Source organism: Lissotriton helveticus, chromosome 3_2 (assembly GCF_964261635.1).
Source record: "Lissotriton helveticus chromosome 3_2, aLisHel1.1, whole genome shotgun sequence".
NCBI lineage: Eukaryota > Metazoa > Chordata > Amphibia > Caudata > Salamandridae > Lissotriton > Lissotriton helveticus.
Window position 1 is genome coordinate 413,628,025 of NC_136062.1, and position 20,073 is coordinate 413,648,097.

Below are 20,073 nucleotides of genomic sequence, written 5' to 3' on the forward strand. Positions count from 1 at the left end.
TATGGTGTCATGTGTCATCACGTGTCATGTGTCATGTGGTGTCACGTATCATGTGGTGTCATGTATCATATAGTGTCATGTGTCATGTGATGTCATGTGTCATGTGTTGTCATGTGATGTCATGTGTCATGTGGTGTCATGTGTCATGTGATGTCATGCGGTGTCATGTGTCATGTGGTGCCAAGTGTCATGTGGTGTCATGTATCGTCATGTGTCATGTGATGTCATGTGTCATGTGTTGTCATGTGATGTCATGTGTCATGTGGTGTCATGTGTCATGTGATGTGTCATGTGGTGTCATGTGTCATCATGTGTCATATGGTGTCATGTGTCATCACATGTCATGTGTCATGTGGTGTCATGTGTTTTGTGGTGTCATGTGTCATGTATCGTCATGTGTCGTGATGTCATGTGTCATGTGTTGTCATGTGATGTCATGTGTCATGTGGTGTCATGTGGTGTCATGTGTCATGTATCGTCATGTGTCATGTGATGTCATGTGTCATGTGTTGTCATGTGATGTCATGTGTCATGTGATGTCATGTGTCATGTGATGTCATGTGTCATGTGTCGTCATGTGTCATCATGTGTCATGTGTTGTCTTGTGGTGTCATGTGTCATCACGTGTCTTGTGTCACGTGGTGTCATGAGGTGTCATGTGGTGTCATGTGTCATGTGTCATGTATCGTCATGTGTCATGTGATGTGTCATGTGTCATGTGGTGTCACGTGTCATGTATCGTCATGTGTCATGTGATGTCATGTGTCATGTGTTGTCATGTGATGTCATGTGTCATGTGGTATCATGTGTCATGTGGTATCATGTGTCATGTATCGTCATGTGTCATGTGTTGTCATGTGATGTCATGTGTCATGTGGTGTCATGTGTCATGTGATGTCATGTGTCATGTGGTGTCATGTGATGTCATGTGTCATGTGGTGTCATGTGTCATCATGTGTCATGTATTGTCACGTGGTGTCATGAGCTGAATGTGTCATGTGGTGTCAAGTGTCATGAGGTGTCATGTGGTGTCATGTGTCATGTATCGTCATGTGTCATGTGATGTCATGTGTCATGTGGTGACATGTGGTGTCATGTGTCATGTATCATCATGTATCATGTGTCATGTGATGTCATGTGTCATGTGTCATGTGACATGACATGTGATGTCATGTGTCATGGGGTGTCATGTGTCATGTGATGTCATGTGTCATGTGGTGTCATGTGTCATCATGTGTCATGTGGTATCATGTGTCATCACGTGTCATGTGTTGTCATGTGTCATGTGGTTTCATGTGTCATGTATCATCATGTGTCATGTGTTGTCATGTGATGTCATGTGTCATGTGGTGTCATGTGTCATGTGGTGTCATGTGTCATGTATCGTCATGTGTCATGTGTCATGTGTTGTCATGTGATGTCATGTGTCATGTGGTGTCATGTGTCATGTGATGTCATGTGTCATGTGTTGTCATGTGTCATGTGGTGTCATGTGATGTCATGTGTCATGTGGTGTCATGTGTCATGTGATGTCATGTGTCATGTGGTGTCATGAGTCATGAGGTGTCATGTGGTGTCATGTGTCATGTATCGTCATGTGTCATGTGATGTCATGTGTCATGTTGTGTCATGTGTCATGTATCATCATGTGTCATGTGGTGTCATGTGATATCATGTGTCATGTGTTGTCATGTGTCATGTGGTGTCATGTGATGTCATGTGTCATGTGATGTCATGTGTCATGTGATGTCATGTGTCATGTGGTGACATGTGGTGTCATGTCTCATGTATCGTCATGTGTCATGTGATGTCATGTGTCATGTGTTGTCATGTGATGTCATGTGTCATATGGTGTCATGTGTCATGTGGTGTCATGTGTCATATGTCATCATGTGTCATGTGTTGTCATGTGGTGTCATGTGGTGACATGTCATGTGTCATGTGTCAAGTGGTGTCATGTGTCATGTGCTGTCACGTGCTGTCATGTGTCATGTGTCAAGTGGTGTCATATGTCATGTGTCGTCATGTGTCATGTGGTGTCATGTGGTGTCATTTGTCATCATGTGTTGTCATGTGTCATCATGTGGTGCCATGTGATGTCATGTGTCATCATGTGTCATGTGTTGTCATATGGTGTCATGTGTCATCACGTGTCATGTGTCATGTGGTGTCACGTATCATGTGGTGTCATGTGTCATCATGTGTTGTCATGTTTCATCATGTAGTGCCATGTGATATCATGTATTGTCAGTCATGTGGTGTCATGTGGTGTCATGTGTCATCATGTGTCATGTGTTGTCATGTGGTGTTATGTATCATCACGTGTCATATGTCATGTGATGTCATGTGTCATGTGGTGTCATGTGTCATGTGATGTCATGTGTCATGTGGTGTCATGTGGTGTCATGTGTCATCATGTGTTGCCATGTGACGCCATGTGTCATTTGATGTCATGTGGTGTCATGTGGTGTCGTGTCATTACGTGTCATGTGTCATGTGAAGTTATGTGTCATGTGGTGTCATGTGTCATGTGATGTCATGTGTCATGTGTTGTCATGTGTCATGTGGTGTCATGTGTCATGTGATGTCATGAGGTGTCATGTGGTGTCATGTGTCATGTGATGTCATGTGTCATGTGGTGACATGTGGTGTCATGTCTCATGTATCGTCATGTGTCATGTGATGTCATGTGTCATGTGTTGTCATGTGATGTCATGTGTCATATGGTGTCATGTGTCATGTGGTGTCATGTGTCATATGTCATGTGTCATGTGTTGTCATGTGGTGTCATGTGGTGACATGTCATGTGTCATGTGTCAAGTGGTATCATGTGTCATGTGCTGTCACGTGCTGTCATGTGTCATGTGTCATGTGGTGTCATATGTCATGTGTCGTCATGTGTCATGTGGTGTCATTTGGTGTCAATTGTCATCATGTGTTGTCATGTGTCATCATGTGGTGCCATGTGATGTCATGTGTCATCATGTGTCATGTGTTGTCATATGGTGTCATGTGTCATCACGTGTCATGTGTCATGTGGTGTCACGTATCATGTGGTGTCATGTATCATATAGTGTCATGTGTCATGTGATGTCATGTGTCATGTGTTGTCATGTGATGTCATGTGTCATGTGGTGTCATGTGTCATGTGATGTCATGTGTCATGCGGTGTCATGTGTCATGTGGTGCCAAGTGTCACGTGGTGTCATGTGTCATGTATTGTCATGTGTCATGTGTTGTCATGTGATGTCATGTGTCATATGGTGTCATGTGTCATGTGATGTCATGTGTCATGTGGTGTCATGTGTCATCATGTGTCATATGGTGTCATGTGTCATCATGTGTCATGTGTCATGTGGTGTCATGTGTTTTGTGGTGTCATGTGTCATGTATCATCATGTATCATGTGATGTCATGTGTCATATGGTGTCATGTGATGTCATGTGTCATGTGATGTCATGTGTCATGTGATGTCATGTGTCATGTGTCGTCATGTGTCATCATGTGTCATGTGTTGTCTTGTGGTGTCATGTGTCATCACGTGTCTTGTGTCACATGGTGTCATGAGGTGTCATGTGGTGTCATGTGTCATGTGTCATGTATCGTCATGTGTCATGTGATGTGTCATGTGTCATGTGGTGTCATGTGTCATGTATCGTCATGTGTCATGTGATGTCATGTGTCATGTGTTGTCATGTGATGTCATGTGTCATGTTTTATCATGTGTCATGTATCGTCATGTGTCATGTGTCATGTGTTGTAATGTGATGTCATGTGTCATGTGGTGTCATGTGTCATGTGATGTCATGTGTCATGTGTTGTCATGTGTCATGTGGTGTCATGTGATGTCATGTGTCATGTGGTGTCATGTGTCATCATGTGTCATGTATTGTCACGTGATGTCATGAGCTGAATGTGTCATGTGGTGTCATGTGTCATGAGGTGTCATGTGGTGTCATGTGTCATGTATCGTCATGTGTCATGTGATGTCATGTGTCATGTGGTGACATGTGGTGTCATGTGTCATGTATCATCATGTGTCATGTGATATCATGTGTCATGTGTTGTTATGTATCATGTGATGTCATGTGTCATGTGTTGTCATGTGATGTCATGTGTCATGTGGTGTCATGTGTCATGTGATGTCATGTGTCATGCAGTGTCATGTGTTGCCAAGTGTCATGTGGTGTCATGTGTCATGTATCGTCATGTGTCATGTGATGTCATGTGTCATGTGTTGTCATGTGATGTCATGTGTCATGTGGTGTCATGTGATGTCATGTGTCATGTGGTGTCATGTGTCATGTGTCATATGGTGTCATGTGTTATCACGTGTCATGTTTAATGTATTGTCATGTGTCATGTGATGTCATGTGTCATGTGTTGTCATGTGATGTCATGTGTCATGTGGTGTCATGTGATGTCATGTGTCATGTATCGTCATGTGTCATGTGATGTCATGTGTTGTCATGTGATGTCATGTGTCATGTGGTGTCATGTGTCATGTGATGTCATGTGTCATGTGTCGTCATGTGTCATGTGTTGTCTTGTGGTGTCATGTGTCATCACGTGTCTTGTGTCACATGGTGTCATGTGTCATGAGGTGTCATGTGGTGTCATGTGTCATGTATCGTCATGTGTCATGTGATGTCATGTGTCATGTGTCATGTGTTGTCATGTGTCATGTGGTGTCATGTGTCATGTATCGTCATGTGTCATGTGATGTCATGTGTCATGTGTTGTCATGTGATGTCATGTGTCATGTGGTGTCATGTGTCATGTGGTATCATGTGTCATGTATCGTCATGTGTCATGTGTTGTCATGTGATGTCATGTGTCATGTGGTGTCATGTGTCATGTGATGTCATGTGTTATGTGTTGTCATGTGGTGTCATGTGATGTCATGTGTCATGTGGTGTCATGTGTCATCATGTGTCATGTGTTGTCACGTGGTGTCATCACATGTCTTGTGTCATGTGGTGTCATGTGTCATGAGGTGTCATGTGGTGTCATGTGTCATGTATCGTCATGTGTCATGTGATGTCATGTGTCATGTGGTGTCATGTGTCATGTATCATCATGTGTCATGTGGTGTCATGTGGTGTCATGTGTCATCACGTGTCTTGTGTCACGTGGTGTCATGTGTCATGAGGTATCATGTGGTGTCATGTGTCATGTGTCATGTATCATCATGTGTCATGTGATGTCATGTGTCATGTGATGTCATGTGTCATGTGGTGACATGTGGTGTCATGTGTCATGTATCATCATGTGTCGTGATGTCATGTGTCATGTGTTGTCATGTGATGTCATGTGTCATGTGGTGTCATGTGTCATGTGGTGTCATGTGTCATGTATCATGTGGAGTCATATGTCATGTGTCAAAAAATGTATATATCTAGAGGAGCTTACTGTAATATTACTAAAAGCTTACTGTACTCTGTACCTTTCCGAGCATGAGCTGAATGCTAATTGGCTGTCAACTGTCTGTCAATACTCCAACCAGAAAGTGTTGGCAGCCATCTTGTGCCTCGGTAGACTGAGGTACAAGAAAGCAGAAAAACAAACGTGTAAAATGCAAAAAGGGGGCAGGGTAGAAACACTCAGGGATCCCACAAGGACCCACAAGGCCCCCCATTATTTTTTTTTACAAAAAACTGCAGAGTACGAGTACTGTACAAGCACAGTAAGCTTACTGTAAGCTTACTGTAATCTGTACCTTCCTGAGCACGAGCTGAATGTTAATTGGCTGTCAACTGTCTGTAAACACTCCAAACAATCATGTGTCATGTGTTGTCATGTGGTGTCATGTGTCATCATGTGTCATGTGATGTCATGTGTCATGTGGTGTCATGTGTCATGTGATGTCATGTGTCATGTGCTGTCATGTGCTGTCATGTGTCATGTGTCATGTGGTGTCATATGTCATGTGTCATCATGTGTCATCTTGTGTCCTGTGGTGTCATGTGGTGTCATGTGGTGTCATGTGTCATCATGTGTTGTCATGTGTCATCATGTAGTGCCATGTGATGTCATGTGTTGTCAGTCATGTGGTGTCATGTGGTATCATGTGTCATCATGTGTCATGTGTTGTCATGTGGTGTTATGTGTCATCATGTGTCATGTGTCATGTGGTGTCATGTGTCATGTGGTGTCATGTTTCATGTAGTGTCATGTGTCATGTGACATGACATGTGATGTCATGTGTCATGGGGTGTCATGTGTCATGTGATGTCATGTGTCATGTGGTGTCATGTGTCATCATGTGTCATGTGATGTCATGTGTCATCACGTGTCATGTGTTGTCATGTGTCATGTGGTGTCATGTGTCATGTATCATCATGTGTCATGTGATGTCATGTGTCACGTGTTGTCATGTGGTGTCATGAGTCATCACGTGTCTTGTGTCACATGGTGTCATGTGTCATGAGGTGTCATGTGGTGTCATGTGTCATGTGTCATGTGATGTCATGTGTCATGTGATGTCATGTGTCATGTGGTGACATGTGGTGTCATGTGTCATGTATCATCATGTGTCATGTGGTGTCATGTATTGACATGATGTCATGTGTCATGTGGTGTCATGTGTCATGTGGAGTCATATGTCATGTTTCAAAAAATGTATATATCTAGAGGAGCTTACTGTAAGATTACTGTAAGCTTACTGTACTCTGTACCTTTCTGAGCACGAGCTGAATGCTAATTGGCTGTCAACTGTCTGTCAATACTCCAAACCAGAAAGTGTTGGCAGCCATCTTGTGCCTCGGTAGACTGAGGCACAAGAAAGCAGAAAAACAAACATGTAAAATGCAAAAAGGGGGCAGGGTAGAAACACCCTGCCCCCTAGGCCTGCTCTGGGTGTTTCACAAGGACCCCAAAGGCCCCCCCCAAATTTTGTGGTGTCATGTGTGTCATGTGTCATCATGTGTCATGTGTCATGTGATGTCATGTGTCATGTGGTGTCATGTGTCATGTGATGTCATGTGTCATGTGGTGTCATGTGGTGTCATGTGTCATCATGTGTTGCCATGTGACGTCATGTGTCATGTGATGTCATGTGGTGTCATGTGGTGTCGTGTCATTACGTGTCATGTGTCATGTGGTGTCATGTGTCATGTGGTGTCATGTGTCATGTGATGTCATGTGTTGTCATGTGTTGTCATGTGTCATGTGGTGTCATGTGTCATGTGATGTCATGTGTCATGAGGTGTCATGTGGTGTCATGTGTCATGTGTCATGTGATGTCATGTGTCATGTGGTGACATGTGGTGTCATGTCTCATGTATCGTCATGTGTCATGTGATGTCATGTGTCATGTGTTGTCATGTGATGTCATGTGTCATATGGTGTCATGTGTCATGTGGTGTCATGTGTCATATGTCATCATGTGTCATGTGTTGTCATGTGGTGTCATGTGGTGACATGTCATGTGTCATGTGTCAAGTGGTGTCATGTGTCATGTGCTGTCATGTGCTGTCATGTGTCATGTGTCATGTGGTGTCATATGTCATGTGTCGTCATGTGTCATGTGGTGTCATGTGGTGTCATTTGTCATCATGTGTTGTCATGTGTCATCATGTGGTGTCATGTGACGTCATGTGTCATCATGTGTCATGTGTTGTCATATGGTGTCATGTGTCATCACGTGTCATGTGTCATGTGGTGTCACGTATCATGTGGTGTCATGTATCATATAGTGTCATGTGTCATGTGATGTCATGTGTCATGTGTTATCATGTGATGTCATGTGTCATGTGGTATCATGTGTCATGTGATGTCATGTGTCATGCGGTGTCATGTGTCATGTGTCATGTGGTGCCAAGTGTCATGTGGTGTCATGTGTCATGTATCGTCATGTGTCATGTGTCATGTGATCTCATGTGTCATGTGTTGTCATGTGATGTCATGTGTCATGTGGTGTCATGTGTCATGTGATGTCATGTGTCATGTGGTGTCATGTGTCATCATGTGTCATATGGTGTCATGTGTCATCATGTGTCATGTGTCATATGGTGTCATGTGTTTTGTGGTGTCATGTGTCATGTATCGTCATGTGTCATGTGATGTCATGTGTCATGTGTTGTCATGTGATGTCATGTGTCATGTGGTGTCATGTGGTGTCATGTGTCATGTATCGTCATGTGTCATGTGATGTCATGTGTCATGTGTTGTCATGTGATGTCATGTGATATCATGTGTCATGTTATGTCATGTGTCATGTGTCGTCATGTATCATCATGTGTCATGTATTGTCTTGTGGTGTCATGTGTCATCACGTGTCTTGTGTCACATGGTGTTATGAGGTGTCATGTGGTGTCATGTGTCATGTGTCATGTATCGTCATGTGATGTGTCATGTGTCATGTGGTGTCACGTGTCATGTATCGTCATGTGTCATGTGATGTCATGTGTCATGTGTTGTCATGTGATGTCATGTGTCATGTGGTGTCATGTGTCATGTGGTATCATGTGTCATGTATCGTCATGTGTTATGTGTTGTCATGTGATGTCATGTGTCATGTGGTGTCATGTGTCATGTCATGTGTCATGTGGTGTCATGTGTCATGAGGTGTCATGTGGTGTCATGTGTCATGAGGTGTCATGTGGTGTCATGTGTCATGTGGTGACATGTGGTGTCATGTATCATCATGTGTCATGTGATGTCATGTGTCATGTGTTGTCATGTATCATGTGATGTCATGTGTCATGTGTTGTCATGTGATGTCATGTGTCATGTGGTGTCATGTGTCATGTGATGTCATGTGTCATGCGGTGTCATGTGTCATGTGTTGCCAAGTGTCATGTGGTGTCATGTGTCATGTATCGTCATGTGTCATGTGATGTCATGTGTCATGTGTTGTCATGTGATGTCATGTGTCATGTGGTGTCATGTGTCATGTGATGTCATGTGTCATGTGTCGTCATGTGTCATGTGTTGTCTTGTGATGTCATATGTCATCACGTGTCTTGTGTCACGTGGTGTCATGTGTCATGAGGTGTCATGTGGTGTCATGTGTCATGTGTCATGTATCGTCATGTGTCATGTGATGTCATGTGTCATGTGTCATGTGTTGTCATGTGTCATGTGGTGTCATGTGTCATGTATCGTCATGTGTCATGTGATGTCATGTGTCATGTGTTGTCATGTGATGTCATGTGTCATGTGGTGTCATGTGTCATGTGGTATCATGTGTCATGTATCGTCATGTGTCATGTGTCATGTGTTGTCATGTGATGTCATGTGTCATGTGGTGTCATGTGTCATGTGATGTCATGTGTCATGTGATGTCATGTGTCTTGTGGTGTCATGTGTCATCATGTGTCATGTGTTGTCACGTGGTGTCATCACATGTCTTGTGTCATGTGTTGTCTTGTGGTGTCATGTGTCATCACGTGTCTTGTGTCACGTGGTGTCATGAGGTGTCATGTGGTGTCATGTGTCATGTGTCATGTATCGTCATGTGATGTGTCATGTGTCATGTGGTGTCACGTGTCATGTATCGTCATGTGTCATGTGATGTCATGTGTCATGTGTTGTCATGTGATGTCATGTGTCATGTGGTGTCATGTGTCATGTGGTATCATGTGTCATGTATCGTCATGTGTCATGTGTCATGTGTCATGAGGTGTCATGTGGTGTCATGTGTCATGTATCGTCATGTGTCATGTGATGTCATGTGTCATGTGGTGTCATGTGTCATGTGTCATGTATTGTCATGTGTCATGTGATGTCATGTGTCATGTGTCATGTGTTGTCATGTGTCATGTGGTGTCATGTGTCATGTATCGTCATGTGATGTCATGTGTCATGTGTTGTCATGTGATGTCATGTGTCATGTGGTGCCATGTGTCATGTGGTATCATATGTCATGTATCGTCATGTGTCATGTGTCATGTGTTGTCATGTGATGTCATGTGTCATGTGGTGTCATGTGTCATGTGATGTCATGTGTCATGTGTTGTCATGTGTCATGTGGTGTCATGTGATGTCATGTGTCATGTGGTGTCATGTGTCATCATGTGTCATGTGTTGTCACGTGGTGTCATCACATGTCTTGTGTCATGTGGTGTCATGTGTCATGAGGTGTCATGTGGTGTCATGTGTCATGTATCGTCATGTGTCATGTGATGTCATGTGTCATGTGGTGTCATGTGTCATGTATCATCATGTGTCATGTGGTGTCATGTGGTGTCATGTGTCATCACCTGTCTTGTGTCACGTGGTGTCATGTGTCATGAGGTATCATGTGGTGTCATGTGTCATGTATCGTCATGTGTCATGTGATGTCATGTGTCATGTGATGTCATGTGTCATGTGGTGACATGTGGTGTCATGTGTCATGTATCATCATGTGTCGTGATGTCATGTGTCATGTGTTGTCATGTGATGTCATGTGTCATGTGGTGTCATGTGTCATGTGGTGTCATGTGTCATGTATCATGTGGAGTCATATGTCATGTGTCAAAAAATGTATATATCTAGAGGAGCTTACTGTAATATTACTAAAAGCTTACTGTACTCTGTACCTTTCTGAGCACGAGCTGAATGCTAATTGGCTGTCAACTGTCTGTCAATACTCCAACCAGAAAGTGTTGGCAGCCATCTTGTGCCTCGGTAGACTGAGGCACAAGAAAGCAGAAAAACAAACGTGTAAAACGCAAAAAGGGGGCAGGGTAGAAACACCCTGCCCCCTAGGCCTGCTCTGGGTGTTTCACAAGGACCCCAAAGGCCCCCCCAAAATTTTTGGGGGGACAAAAACCACGGGGGACGAGTACCATACGAGTCCTGTAAGCTTACTGTAAGCTTACTGTACTATGTACCTGCGCGAGCTGAATGCTAATTGGCTATCAACTGTCTGTCAACACTCCAAACCAGGAAGTGTTGGCCGCCATCTTGTGCCTCGGTAGACTGAGGCACAAGAAAGCAGAAAAACAAACAAGTAGAACGCAAAAAGGGGGCAGGGTAGAAACCCCCTGACCCCCTAGGCCTGCTCAGGGATCCCACAAGGACCCACAAGGCCCCCCATTATTTTTTTTTACGAAAACTGCAGAGTACGAGTACTGTACAAGCACAGTAAGCTTACTGTAAGCTTACTGTAATCTGTACCTTCCCGAGCATGAGCTGAATGTTAATTGGCTGTCAACTGTCTGTAAACACTCCAAACAATCATGTGTCATGTGTTGTCATGTGGTGTCATGTGTCATCACGTGTCATGTGATGTCATGTGTCATGTGGTGTCATGTGTCATGTGATGTCATGTGTCATGTGCTGTCATGTGCTGTCATGTGTCATGTGATGTCATATGTCATGTGTCATCATGTGTCATCTTGTGTCCTGTGGTGTCATGTGGTGTCATGTGTCATCATGTGTTGTCATGTGTCATCATGTAGTGCTATGTGATGTCATGTGTTGTCAGTCATGTGGTGTCATGTGGTATCATGTGTCATCATGTGTCATGTGTTGTCATGTGTTGTTATGTGTCATCACGTGTCATGTATCATGTGGTGTCATGTGGTGTCATGTGTCATCATGTGTTGCCATGTGACGTCATGTGTCATGTGATGTCATGTGGTGTCATGTGGTGTCGTGTCATTACGTGTCATGTGGTGTCATGTGTCATGTGGTGTCATGTGTCATGTGATGTCATGTGTCATGTGTTGTCATGTGTCATGTGGTGTCATGTGTCATGTGATGTGTCATGAGGTGTCATGTGGTGTCATGCGTCATGTGTCATGTGATGACATGTGGTGTCATGTCTCATGTATCGTCATGTGTCATGTGATGTCATGTGTCATGTGTTGTCATGTGATGTCATGTGTCATATGGTGTCATGTGTCATGTGGTGTCATGTGTCATATGTCATCATGTATCATGTGTTGTCATGTGGTGTCATGTGGTGACATGTCATGTGTCATGTGGTATCATGTGTCATGTGCTGTCATGTGCTGTCATGTGTCATGTGTCATGTGGTGTCATATGTCATGTGTCGTCATGTGTCATGTGGTGTCATGTGGTGTCATTTGTCATCATGTGTTGTCATGTGTCATCATGTGGTGCCATGTGACATCATGTGTCATCATGTGTCATGTGTTGTCATATGGTGTCATGTGTCATCACGTGTCATGCGTCATGTGGTGTCACGTATCATGTGGTGTCATGTATCATATAGTGTCATGTGTCATGTGATGTCATGTGTCATGTGTTGTCATGTGCTGTCATGTGTCATGTGGTATCATGTGTCATGTGATGTCATGTGTCATGTGGTGTCATGTGTCATGTGTCATGTGGTGCCAAGTGTCATGTGGTGTCATGTGTCATGTATCGTCATGTGTCATGTGATGTCATGTGTCATGTGTTGTCATGTGATGTCATGTGTCATGTGGTGTCATGTGTCATTAGATGTCATGTGTCATGTGGTGTCATGTGTCATCATGTGTCATATGGTGTCATGTGTCATCACGTGTCATGTGTCATGTGGTGTCATGTGTTTTGTGGTATCATGTGTCATGTATCGTCATGTGTCATGTGATGTCATGTGTCGTGTTGTCATGTGATGTCATGTATCATGTGGTGTCATGTGGTGTCATGTGTCATGTATCGTCATGTGTCATGTGATGTCATGTGTCATGTGTTGTCATGTGATGTCATGTGTCATGTGATGTCATGTGTCATGTGATGTCATGTGTCATGTGTCGTCATGTATCATCATGTGTCATGTGTTGTCTTGTGGTGTCATGTGTCGTCATGTGATGTGTCATGTGTCATGTGGTGTCACGTGTCATGTATCGTCATGTGTCATGTGATGTCATGTGTCATGTGTTGTCATGTGATGTCATGTGTCATGTGGTGTCATGTGTCATGTGGTATCATGTGTCATGTATCGTCATGTGTCATGTGTCATGTGTTGTCATATGATGTCATGTGTCATGTGGTGTCATGTGTCATGTCATGTGTCATGTGTTGTCATGTGTCATGTGGTGTCATGTGATGTCATGTGTCATGTGGTGTCATGTGTCATCATGTGTCATGTATTGTCACGTGGTGTCATGAGCTGAATGTGTCATGTGGTGTCATGTGTCATGAGGTGTCATGTGGTGTCATGTGTCATGTATCATCATGTGTCATGTGATGTCATGTGTCATGTGGTGACATGTGGTGTCATGTGTCATGTATCATCATGTGTCATGTGATGTCATGTGTCATGTGTTGTCATGTATCATGTGATGTCATGTGTCATGTGTTGTCATGTGATGTCATGTGTCATGTGGTGTCATGTGTCATGTGATGTCATGTGTCATGCGGTGTCATGTGTCATGTGTTGCCAAGTGTCATGTGGTGTCATGTGTCATGTATCGTCATGTGTCATGTGATGTCATGTGTCATGTGTTGTCATGTGATGTCATGTGTCATGTGTCATGTGATGTCATGTGTCATGTGTCGTCATGTGTCATGTGTTGTTTTGTGGTGTCATATGTCATCACGTGTCTTGTGTCACGTGGTGTCATGTGTCATGAGGTATCATGTGGTGTCATGTGTCATGTGTCATGTATCGTCATGTGTCATGTGATGTCATGTGTCATGTGTCATGTGTTGTCATGTGTCATGTGGTGTCATGTGTCATGTATCGTCATGTGTCATGTGATGTCATGTGTCATGTGTTGTCATGTGATGTCCTGTGTCATGTGGTGTCATGTGTCATGTGGTATCATGTGTCATGTATCGTCATGTGTCATGTGTTGTCATGTGATATCATGTGTCATGTGGTGTCATGTGTCATGTGATGTCATGTGTCATGTGATGTCATGTGTCATGTGGTGTCATGTGTCATCATGTGTCATGTGTTGTCACGTGGCATGTGGTGTCATGTGTCATCATGTGTCATGTGTTGTCACGTGGTGTCATCACATGTCTTGTGTCATGTGGTGTCATGTGTCATGAGGTGTCATGTGGTGTCATGTGTCATGTATCGTCATGTGTCATGTGATGTCATGTGTCATGTGGTGTCATGTGTCATGTATCATCATGTGTCATGTGGTGTCATGTGGTGTCATGTGTCATCACGTGTCTTGTGTCACGTGGTGTCATGTGTCATGAGGTATCATGTGGTGTCATGTGTCATGTGTCATGTATCATCATGTGTCATGTGATGTCATGTGTCATGTGATGTCATGTGTCATGTGGTGACATGTGGTGTCATGTGTCATGTATCGTCATGTGTCGTGATGTCATGTGTCATGTGTTGTCATGTGATGTCATGTGTCATGTGGTGTCATGTGTCATGTGGTGTCATGTGTCATGTATCATGTGGAGTCATATGTCATGTGTCAAAAAATGTATATATCTAGAGGAGCTTACTGTAATATTACTAAAAGCTTACTGTACTCTGTACCTTTCCGAGCACGAGCTGAATGCTAATTGGCTGTCAACTGTCTGTCAATACTCCAACCAGAAAGTGTTGGCAGCCATCTTGTGCCTCGGTAGACTGAGGCACAAGAAAGCAGAAAAACAAATGTGTAAAACGCAAAAAGGGGGCAGGGTAGAAACACCCTGCCCCCTAGGCCTGCTCTGGGTGTTTCACAAGGACCCCAAAGGCCCCCCCCAAAATTTTTGGGGGGACAAAAACCACGGGGGACGAGTACCATACGAGTCCTGTAAGCTTACTGTAAGCTTACTGTACTATGTACCTGCGCGACCTGAATGCTAATTGGCTATCAACTGTCTGTCAACACTCCAAACCAGGAAGTGTTGGCCGCCATCTTGTGCCTCGGTAGACTGAGGCACAAGAAAGCAGAAAAACAAACAAGTAGAACGCAAAAAGGGGGCAGGGTAGAAAGCCCCTGACCCCCTAGGCCTGCTCAGGGATCCCACAAGGACCCACAAGGCCCCCCATTATTTTTTTTTACAAAAAACTGCAGAGTACGAGTACTGTACAAGCACAGTAAGCTTACTGTAAGCTTACTGTAATCTGTACCTTCCTGAGCACGAGCTGAATGTTAATTGGCTGTCAACTGTCTGTAAACACTCCAAACAATCATGTGTCATGTGGTGTCATGTGGTGTCATGTGTCATCATGTGTCATGTGATGTCATGTGTCATGTGGTGTCATGTGTCATGTGATGTCATGTGTCATGTGCTGTCATGTGCTGTCATGTGTCATGTGTCATGTGGTGTCATATGTCATGTGTCATCATGTGTCATCTTGTGTCCTGTGGTGTCATGTGGTGTCATGTGGTGTCATGTGTCATCATGTGTTGTCATGTGTCATCATGTAGTGCCATGTGATGTCATGTGTTGTCAGTCATGTGGTGTCATGTGGTATCATGTGTCATCATGTGTCATGTGTTGTCATGTGGTGTTATGTGTCATCATGTGTCATGTGTCATGTGGTGTCATGTGTCATGTGGTGTCATGTTTCATGTAGTGTCATGTGTCATGTGACATGACATGTGATGTCATGTGTCATGGGGTGTCATGTGTCATGTGATGTCATGTGTCATGTGGTGTCATGTGTCATCATGTGTCATGTGATGTCATGTGTCATCACGTGTCATGTGTTGTCATGTGTCATGTGGTGTCATGTGTCATGTATCATCATGTGTCATGTGATGTCATGTGTCATGTGTTGTCATGTGATGTCATGTGTCATGTGGTGTCATGTGTCATGTGGTGTCATGTGTCATGTATCGTCATGTGTCATGTGTCATGTGTTGTCATGTGATGTCATGTGTCATGTGGTGTCATGTGTCATGTGATGTCATGTGTCATGTGTTGTCATGTGTCATGTGGTGTCATGTGATGTCATGTGTCATGTGGTGTCATGTGTCATCATGTGTCATGTGTTGTCACGTGGTGTCATGTGTCATCACATGTCTTGTGTCATGTGGTGTCATGTGTCATGAGGTGTCATGTGGTGTCATGTGTCATGTATTGTCCTGTGTCATGTGATGTCATGTGGTGTCATGTGTCATGTGATGTCATGTGTCATATGGTGTCATGTGTCATGTGGTGTCATGTGTCATCATGTATCATGTGTTGTCATGTGGTGTCATGTGTTGTCATGTGGTGTCATGTGGTGACATGTCATGTGTCATGTGTCAAGTGGTGTCATGTGTCATGTGATGTCATGTGTCATGTGCTGTCATGTGCTGTCATGTGTCATGTGTCATGTGGTGTCATATGTCATGTGTCGTCATGTGTCATGTGGTGTCATGTGGTGTCATTTGTCATCATGTGTTGTCATGTGTCATCATGTGGTGCCATGTGACGTCATGTGTCATCATGTGTCATGTGTTGTCATATGGTGTCATGTGTCATCACGTGTCATGTGTCATGTGGTGTCACGTATCATGTGGGGTCATGTATCATATAGTGTCATGTGTCATGTGATGTCATGTGTCATGTGTTGTCATATGTCATGTGGTGTCATGTGTCATGTGATGTCATGTGTCATGTGGTGTCATGTGTCATGTGTCATGTGGTGCCAAGTGTCATGTGATGTCATGTGTCATGTATCATCATGTGTCATGTGATGTCATGTGTCATGTGTTGTCATGTGATGTCATGTGTCATGTGGTGTCATGTGTCATGTGATGTCATGTGTCATGTGGTGTCATGTGTCATCATGTGTCATATGGTGTCATGTGTCATCACGTGTCATGTGTCATGTGGTGTCATGTGTTTTGTGATGTCATGTGTCATGTATCGTCATGTGTGATGTGATGTCATGTGTCATGTGTTGTCATGTGATGTCATGTGTCATGTGGTGTCATGTGGTGTCATGTGTCATGTATCGTCATGTGTCATGTGATGTCATGTGTCATGTGTTGTCATGTGATGTCATGTCATGTGTCATGTGATGTCATGTGTCATGTGTCGTCATGTGTCATCATGTGTCATGTGTTGTCTTGTGGTGTCATGTGTCATCACGTGTCTTGTGTCACGTGGTGTCATGTGTCATGAGGTGTCATGTGGTGTCATGTGTCATGTGTCATGTATCGTCATGTGTCATGTGATGTGTCATGTGTCATGTGGTGTCACGTGTCATGTATCGTCATGTGTCATGTGATGTCATATGTCATGTGTTGTCATGTGATGTCATTTGTCATGTGGTGTCATGTGTCATGTGGTATCATGTGTCATGTATCGTCATGTGTCATGTGTCATGTGTTGTCATGTGATGTCATGTGTCATGTGGTGTCATGTGTCATGTGATGTCATGTGTCATGTGTTGTCATGTGTCATGTAGTGTCATGTGATGTCATGTGTCATGTGGTATCATGTGTCATCATGTGTCATGTATTGTCATGTGGTGTCATGAGCTGAATGTGTCATGTGGTGTCATGTGTCATGAGGTGTCATGTGGTGTCATGTGTCATGTATCGTCATGTGTCATGTGATGTCATGTGTCATGTGGTGACATGTGGTGTCATGTGTCATGTATCATCATGTGTCATGTGTCATGTGATGTCATGTGTCATGTGTTGTCATGTATCATGTGATGTCATGTGTCATGTGTTGTCATGTGATGTCATGTGTCATGTGATGTCATGTGTCATGCGGTGTCATGTGTCATATGTCTTGTGTTGCCAAGTGTCATGTGGTGTCATGTGTCATGTATCGTCATGTGTCATGTGATGTCATGTGTTGTCATGTGATGTCATGTGTCATGTGGTGTCATGTGGTGTCATGTGTCATGTATCGTCATGTGTCATGTGATGTCATGTGTCATGTGTTGTCATGTGATGTCATGTGTCATGTGGTGTCATGTGTCATGTGATGTCATATGTCATGTGTCGTCATGTGTCATGTGTTGTCTTGTGGTGTCATGTGTCATCATGTGTTTCGTGTCACGTGGTGTCATGTGTCATGAGGTGTCATGTGGTGTCATGTGTCATGTGTCATGTATCTTCATGTGTCATGTGATGTCATGTGTCATGTGTCATGTGTTGTCATGTGTCATGTGGTGTCATGTATCGTCATGTGTCATGTGATGTCATGTGTCATGTGTTGTCATGTGATGTCATGTGTCATGTGGTGTCATGTGTCATGTGGTATCATGTGTCATGTATCGTCATGTGCCATGTGTCATGTGTTGTCATGTGATGTCATGTGTCATGTGGTGTCATGTGTCATGTGATGTCATGTGTCATGTGTCATGTGGTGTCATGTGATGTCATGTGTCATGTGGTATCATGTGTCATCATGTGTCATGTGTTGTCACGTGGTGTCATCACATGTCTTGTGTCATGTGGTGTCATGTGTCATGAGGTGTCATGTGGTGTCATGTGTCATGTATCGTCATGTGTCATGTGATGTCATGTGTCATGTGGTGTCATGTGTCATGTATCATCATGTGTCATGTGGTGTCATGTGGTGTCATGTGTCATCACGTGTCTTGTGTCACGTGGTGTCATGTGTCATGAGGTATCATGTGGTGTCATGTGTCATGTGTCATGTATCGTCATGTGTCATGTGATGTCATGTGTCATGTGATGTCATGTGTCATGTGATGACATGTGTGTCATTTGTCATGTATTGTCATGTGTCGTGATGTCATGTGTCATGTGTTGTCATGTGATGTCATGTGTCATGTGGTGTCATGTGTCATGTGGTGTCATGTGTCATGTATCATGTGGAGTCATATGTCATGTGTCAAAAAATGTATATATCTAGAGGAGCTTACTGTAATATTACTAAAAGCTTACTGTACTCTGTACCTTTCCGAGCATGAGCTGAATGCTAATTGGCTGTCAACTGTCTGTCAATACTCCAACCAGAAAGTGTTGGCAGCCATCTTGTGCCTCAGTAGACTGAGGCACAAGAAAGCAGAAAAACAAACGTGTAAAACGCAAAAAGGGGGCAGTGTAGAAACACCCTGCCCCCTAGGCCTGCTCTGGGTGTTTCACAAGGACCCCAAAGGTCCCCCCAAATTTTGTGGTGTCATGTGTGTCATGTGTCATCACGTGTCATGTGTCATGTGATGTCATGTGTCATGTGGTGTCATGTGTCATGTGATGTCATGTGTCATGTGGTATCATGTGGTGTCATGTGTCATCATGTGTTGCCATGTGACGTCATGTGTCATGTGATGTCATGTGGTGTCGTGTCATTACGTGTCATGTGTCATGTGGTGTCATGTGTCATGTGGTGTCATGTGTCATGTGATGTCATGTGTCATGTGTTGTCATGTGTCATGTGGTGTCATGTGTCATGTGATGTCATGTGTCATGAGGTATCATGTGGTGTCATGTGTCATGTGATGTCATGTGTCATGTGGTGACATGTGGTGTCATGTCTCATGTATCGTCATGTGTCATGTGATGTCATGTGTCATGTGTTGTCATGTGATGTCATGTGTCATATGGTGTCATTTGTCATGTGGTGTCATGTGTCATATGTCATCATGTATCATGTGTTGTCATGTGGTGTCATGTGGTGACATGTCATGTGTCATGTGTCAAGTGGTATCATGTGTCATGTGCTGTCATGTGTCATGTGGTGTCATATGTCATGTGTCGTCATGTGTCATGTGGTGTCATGTGGTGTCATTTGTCATCATGTGTTGTCATGTGTCATCATGTGGTGCCATGTGATGACATGTGTTGTCATGTGATGTCATGTGGTGTCATGTGGTGTCATGTGTCATGTATCATCATGTGTCATGTGATGTCATGTGTCATGTGTTGTCATGTGATGTCATGTGTCATGTGATGTCATGTGTCATGTGATGTCATGTGTCATGTGTCGTCATGTGTCATCATGTGTCATGTGTTGTCTTGTGGTGTCATGTGTCATCACGTGTCTTGTGTCACGTGGTGTCATGAGGTGTCATGTGGTGTCATGTGTCATGTGTCATGTATCGTCATGTGTCATGTGATGTGTCATGTGTCATGTGGTGTCACGTGTCATGTATCGTCATGTGTCATGTGATGTCATGTGTCATGTGTTGTCATGTGATGTCATGTGTCATATGGTATCATGTGTCATGTGGTATCATGTGTCATGTATCATCATGTGTCATGTGTCATGTGTTGTCATGTGATGTCATGTGTCATGTGGTGTCATGTGTCATGT